The following is a 7,249-nucleotide window of genomic DNA, read 5'->3' on the forward strand; positions in this document are numbered from 1 at the left end:
CCCACCCTGCGCCTCCTCTCCTCTTCTCCTCGGGTCCCTGCGAGTGGGGGGTGGGGGTTGATGCTTGTGGTGACTTTGCTCTAGGCTTGTTTCCTTTCACAGAGGATTAGTTGGTTACAAGTTAACTTCGGGCATATTTCTGTTTAGATTTACTCGTTTTTTAATTAATTTATTTTTTTGTTTTATGAGTTAGTTTTTAGTTTTATAGTTATTTAATGGCATAGCTTTAAAGTCACCTGTTGATAATGATTTTATTTTGAAGTTTCGTTTTTTAGTTACTCATTTTCAGTTACTTATAGTTATTTCGTTTTAAGAATTATATTTCCAAATTAGTTATTTGACAAATTTTTTTAAATATATTTTATTGATATTTTTTTACAGAGAGGAAGGGAGAGGGATAGAGAGTTAGAAACATCAATGAGAGAGAAACATCTGTTCAGTTGCTTCCTGCACACCCCATACTGGGGATGTGCCCGCAACCAAGGTACATGCCCTTGACTGGAATCGAACCCCGGGCCCCCTCAGTCCGCAGGCGGATGCTCTATCCACTGAGCCAAACCGGTTAGGGATTGACATATTTTTTAGAGTAAAATGTTTTTAGTTATTTTAGGGTTTCCTCCTAGTTATTTAGTTTTAAAGTGACTTACGTTCACAGTTGTTTAGTTATTTGGGGTTCTGGGCTTTTTATTTTTACATTTTTGTCATTTAGATTTTTTTTAGTTATTTTGTTTTAAAGTATTTCATTTTCTTGGTTATTTCTTTTCAGCTATGTCTTTGCCATTTTAATTTTTTTCTGTTCTGTATTTTTACTCATTTATTTTCAGAATTATTTACTCTAGAATTTGTCAGTCAGGATCCAATCAACAGAGAGACACCATAGCAGTTCTTTTAAGAGAGAATTTAATATAAAGAATCATTATTCAACTGGTAGCGATTTTTAAGAGAAAAACAACAGTGATAATGAGATGTTATGGAGATCCTAACTTCAAGAAGCAGCTCTCCCCACAAGGGCTGAGGGAACAAAGGGAAGAATGGGAGGTGGCCCCGGGGCTGGGGTTCCCCTCTGAGGACAAGGCACTGCCCGATGGGACAGTTGTCCCAGGAGCTGGGTGCAGAGGAGGGCTGCTCGGGCTGGCGCTGCTGCCTCTGAAGGGCTGCGATGAGGCTGGTGTGGAGGTGTTGGGGGAAGGCAGACCGCAGCTGCGGAACCACCAGGGCTCTCAGGGTAAAGACCAGTTGCCAGGGGATGCCAATGGGAACCCAGGCACCCGGGAAGGAGCGTGTCCCCCTCTCCTCCTCTAGCCTCTGATCCGTCTGCCCTGGGGCTGAACCGTTTGGGGAGTAGCTAGCTGGTGAAGGAGACATGGGGAGTGGCCCAGTGCCACAGAGCAGAGAACAGAAGCGTAGGCCCGAAGCTAAGAAATCACAGCTAACACCCAGCACGCCGGGCTCTGGAGTTATTTAGTTTTCGTTTTGGATTTAGTTGGTTTTGGAATCGTTAGGGTGATCTGATTTTAACTTTTCGCTGGACATGAGGTTTGGCCAAGTCTCCAGCCCCTTGGTTTGTTTCTGGAATGGAGTGGGTAACAAGTACGGGGAGAAGCGTTTCTTGTGAGGCTCAAGAAAATCACTTCAGATTTAAGAAAAACAAAAATAAGTGACTCGCTTTGCTCATAAAAAAAGCCCTTTGACTGTGTGGCCAGCACAGGGCAGATGCTAAGGGACAGGCTACTCAAGGAGGGGCTGGGGGCACCATAGGCCTGGACACACGGCTCACTCAGGAAATAGACTTCTTAAAGGCGGGGGAGGGGGCTCCTCTGTGAATGAAGTTTGTGTCATCTTTCCATTTCAATAAATGGAAAAGAATCCAAACCCATCCGATAGAATCCTCCAGCCTCTTTACACAACTTGTTCAAACCATCCGTGGCTTTACAATGTTGCCTGTTGCCCACTAGAGGGACCCAGAGTTCAACATGTCGCTGAGGCATGGCAATGCCCTCACCCCAAATGCAAGGGCCTTGGCTGAAGCAGTTGCGCTAAAAGTGGCCGTGGATCTGTGAAATCCGGCCTGAGTCTGAGTCCACACTAAACACCAGCCATGCATTAGGACATAAATAGAAACAGAGATCCTCTAAACCAGCATTTCTAGAATATATTTTGTAGAATAGGCAGAAGAGTGTAAGAGTTTAACAACAAAATTATCCTATACTAGAGGCATGCTGCATGAAATGTATGCACAGGGCAGGGGCAGGGGGTTCCCTCAGCCTGACCTGCACTCTCTCCAATCTGGGAGCCCTCAGGGGATGTCCAACTGGCAGCTGGACATCTCTCTCGCAATCTGGGACCTCTGGCTCCTGACCACTCACCTGCCTATCTGCCCTAACCACTCTGCCTGCCTGCCTGATCCCCCTAACTACCCTCCCCTGCCAACCTGGTCATCCCTATTAACTTTTTTTTATCTTATCCCCTTCACACACAATTGTATTTGACTTCCTTATTGGCTTCTCCCTCTCACACAATTTTTCTCTCTCCTTTATGTAACACCTTTTACTGCTGACTCATCATTTATAAACTTTTCTTTCCTCCTTATTTCCTACTTCTGTTCCATCATCCTTCTTCCCATCTTTCTCCCTCCCTCCCTCCCTCCCCTCCCCACATTCCTTCTTTCCCACCTTAATTTTTGTCTTCACTTCCTCCCTCAGACCTGCTTTGCTCCCTCTCCCGTTTCTTCCTTCTTCCTGTTCTCCTTTTAAGCTCTACTGACTCCCCTTTAAAACTTTTCTTCCCTCCCTCTTTCTCTCTCATCCTACCTTTCCCATACATTCTTCTTTACTTACTCCCACTGTTTTCATATTTATCTACCTGCCTAATTATTCACTACCATTTATCTTTTTTCTTTTCTGACTCCTACTTTTAAAATCTGTCCCCAGTACACAACTATACTTGATTTTCATTATAGCTCCTACAGTTCACGCATACATCCTCTTTCCTTCTTTAATGCTGCTCTCTACTGACTCCTTTATAAAGTTCTTCCCTCCCTCCCTCCCTTCTTAAAGTGAAGCAAGAGCACCTCCACCCAGAAGGCCTCAGAACGTCCACCACTCCATCCCAGACCCATGGGCGCCTCCCCGCCAATGGCCCACACCAGGGGCCACCACCCTCCTCCCACCCCTCGCCGGGCACACCTGCCACCCCTCCTGCGTGCAGCCCTGCGTTTCCTTCCCTTTTCCATTCCTGTGTCTTTTTCTTGTTCCCTTTCTGTATTTCTGTTTCTCCTCTTGGCCTGCCTTCCTCTCCCTCTCCTTTGTTATCCCCTCCTATTGATCGTATCCTATCCCACCCCAGGCCTCTGCAGCTGCCTGAGCAGAGGGTGGGAATGCAGCCTGCTGATCCGGTCATGATGTGATGCTGTAACAGATAATTTGCATATTTCTCTATTATTAGTAGAGATAATAAAAGGGTAATATGCAAATAGAACGAATGGCAGAACAACTAATCAAAGTGTAATATGCTAATGATATGCTAAGGCTGCTCAACTGCTCACTATGACATGCACTGACCACCAGGGGGCAGTCAACTGGTCAACCAGTTGCTATGAGGTGCACTGACCACCAGGGGGCAGATGTTCTGACCTGAAGGCTAGCTTGCTGCTGGGGTCTGGCTGATTGGGACGGAGTGAAATGGGCCAGACATGCCCTAGAGCCCTCCTGCAGTCCCTCCCTGGCCCGATCATGCATGGGTGGGGTCCCTCAGCCTGGCCTGTGCCCTCTGCACATCTGGGACCCCCCAGGGGATGTTGGAGAGCTGGTTTCAGCCCGATTCCTGCAGGCCACTCCCCTTGGGAGGACGCCAGACACAGGGCTCATGGCTGGTGAGTGCTGCTGCAGCAGCGTTAGCCTCTCCCTATCGAGACTGATTGGGCGCAAGCCCGCAGCAGGCACAGTGGGGCAGGGATGAGTGGGAGCCGCAGGTAGGAGCTGCAGGCAGTGCTGGACTGAGATTTGGGCCCGATCCCTACAGGCCACCAGAGGGACCCCACCCATGCATGAATTCGTGCACCAGGCCTCTAGTCTAATAATAAATGCATTTTTAAAACATGACATATTCTAGTCCTCTCTTAGTTGGTTCCAACTAGATTAAAGGATCTGAGAACTCTTGCAGAAAGGAACTGTGTATACTTTTGTTAAACTCATCATCTCCCAAGCTTATTTGAACCCTTTTCTTTGTGGACTATAATATCTCATGTGTATTGGTAAAGGGAAAGGTTAAGCTGTTGTAACAAAAGATCAAGCAATATAGTGACCGAAAGAATATCCTTCCTCATGAGACAGCCCTGGTTGGGTATGCAGGCTGCGTGGCCCAACACAGTCATCTGATGTCCCAGGCTCCTTCCTTCTGGTTTTCCCACCGTTCCCTAGAACTGTGGTCGGCAAACTGCGGCTTGCGAGCCACATGCGGCTCTTTGGCCCCTTGAGTGTGGCTCTTCCTAAGCCTTAGGAGTACCCTAATGAAGTTAAAAACAATGTACCTACCTATATAGTTTAAGTTTAAAACATTTGGCTCTCAAAAGAAATTTCAGTCGTTGTACTGTTGATGTTTGGCTCTGTTGACTAATGAATTTGCCGACCACTGCCCTAGAACATTGTCCTTGGCTGCAGAGTGAAAAGCAAGTCTGAGTGTCCGACTTCCACTCGCAGGAAGGGGGGAGAACTTGGCAGATGGCCTGTGCAATGTTGGAAGGCCCACCCTCCGCGAACGGCACACACCTTCTATTCCTTTAGTGAAAGCCTTGTTGCATGGTCACAACAGCTACAAGAGGGGCCGGGAGTGTAGCTAAGAGGACATTGCCTACCTGGGATTCTATTACCATGTGTCAGTGTCACTCAGCCAGGCTGCAGCAGAGCAGGGGCTAGGATCCAGGTCTCCCAACTCCTACCCAGGATGCCAGTTACCACATTAGCATTGCTTGCTCCTTCATCATGTATGAAGTGCCTCTTGAGTTCAAGTTTATTGTCAGATGAGGATAGGACGCTTTATAAAACACAATTTCACCGATTCTCTATAAAATATCAATTGCATCTTTAATCTGCTAGCAGTTTTTATTTACGGATACATTTTTGAATATGGCTATTAAAGTAGCAAAAACTATAGGTTTATATCATAATATTTCAATTTGCCAGAGAACACATACAGCAGGTCCTCAAACAATGTTTCATTCAATGTGGTTTCACAGATGATATTAAAAAAAAAATCGATTCCTGCCCAGGGGCCACTGTTTGCATGGAGTTTGCGCGTTCTCCCATGTCTGCGTGGGTTTTCTCTAGGTACTCTGGCCTCCTCCCCATCCCAAAGATTTGCACATGTGGTGAGGTATCTAAATTGTCCCAGGCCCTGGCTGGTATGGCTCAGTTGGTTGAGCTTTGTCCCACGCTGGTTTGATTCCCAGACAGGGCATGTGCAGGAGGCAGCCAATTGATGTTTCTCTCTCTCATCGATGTTCCCCTCTCTCTCTAAAATCAATAACAACATATTAAGTTGCCTCAGTCTGAGTGAGTGCAGGTGTGCATGAGTGTGCCCTGTGGTGGAACAATGTCCTGTCCAGGGCTGGCTCCTGCCTTGCACCCCGAGCAGCAGGGGTAGGCTCCAGCCCCCTCTCCACCTGAACTGGAGGAAGTGGGTTGGAAAACAATTATCTTCTTTGTTTTTATTCATCTTTATTAAATGTATGTATAGTTCACATTTACAGTGGGGCCTCGACTTACGAATTTAATTCGTTCCGTGGCAGAGCTCGTAATTCAAATTACTCGTATGTCAAATCAAAAAGTGAATGAGTGAGACACGTGATGCTGGGCTGATGTGGCGTTCACTGTGACGTTCGCTGCGCCAACTAGCGGTGAGGTATCTGAAGCTGGCTCATAACCAGAATTTTAGCTCACACCTCAAAGCAAAAAATCGGCCGAGAGACGGCTCGTATCTCGAAAAACTCGTTAGTAGGGACACTCGTAAGTCAAGGCCCCACTGTATCTTAATCTTTAACATGAAAAGTATTTGGAGTCTTTCTTTAGAAGTTTTGTGATATTTTTATTCATCTTTCTTAAATGTATGCATAGTTCACATTTATTTTAATCTTTTATATTAGAAGTATTTGGGGTCTTTATTTAGAAGTTTTGTGATGTTTTTGTAACCAGAAGTATGTCATAGGGACTTAACTCTTGTCTATATCAATGAGCCTATGGTAAAATAAAGTCGCAGTTTCCAAGAACCTATTTCTAACATTAAGTGAGGACTTACTGTGCTATGGGAATAAATAACCATAAAAGGAACAGAGTATAAAAATCTTGAAATGGCCAAAACCGGTTTGGCTTAATGGATAGAGCGTCGGCCTGCGGACTGAAAGGTCCCAGGTTCGATTCCAGTCAAGGGCATGTACCTGGGTTGTGGGCACATCCCCAGTAGGAGATGTGCAGGAGGCAGCTGATAGATGTTTCTCTCTCATCGATGTTTCTAACTCTCTATCTCTCTCCCTTCCTCTCTGTAAAAAATCAATAAAATATATATATATATAAAAAATCTTGAAATGGACCCAAATACATCTCAGAGCTTAGAGTATGGACAGATGCATTTCAAATTAGTTCTGAACAACAACGACAAAAAAGATAAACTATGTGTGAGAGTGTTGCTGGGATCCCTGGATAGCAATGTGGAAAAAATAGTGTCTACCTCATCCCTCAATATAATTCATATTGTTCAAATATGTACCGTATTTGCCGGCGTATAAGACGACTGGGCGAATAAGACGACCCCCTAACATTTCCACTCAAAATACAGAGTTTGTTATATACTCGCCGTATAAGACTACCCCCTCTTCCGCACACCTTCCACACACCAAATAAAAGATAAAACAATATCAGATTTGATTTTAACATTTTAATTTATATTCAAATGCTTATGACATGCAGGAAAACTGTCACAAGGCTGTATGTAATCAAACATATACATAAAACAGTGCAACTTTATTACCGGTAAACATACCGGTAATTCACTAAAGAAAACACACTCTATAGACTGGTACCGTAGATGCTTCTCAGGAACACAGGCAAGCAGCCCACAACCTAGAGGGACTGTCAATGATAGAAGTAAGATAACAAATAGGGAGAGAGCAAGTGCCGGGCAAGTCCCTAGCAAGTTTGCTGGCGTGACAGTTTCACCTTAAAAGCCTTCAAACTCCTCTTCATCATCTGATATTAAA

General features: G+C 45.2%; 1 protein-coding gene across 1 annotated transcript in view; it reads left to right on the forward strand.

Moving 5' to 3' along the window:
• MCF2L2 (MCF.2 cell line derived transforming sequence-like 2) overlaps positions 1-7,249 on the forward strand; it is a 114,681-nt gene that overhangs the window by 105,734 nt on the left and 1,698 nt on the right. The gene's annotated exons all lie outside the window — the stretch shown is intronic.

This window comes from Myotis davidii, unplaced genomic scaffold (genome assembly GCF_000327345.1).
Source record: "Myotis davidii unplaced genomic scaffold, ASM32734v1 scaffold102, whole genome shotgun sequence".
Taxonomy (NCBI): Eukaryota; Metazoa; Chordata; class Mammalia; order Chiroptera; family Vespertilionidae; genus Myotis; species Myotis davidii.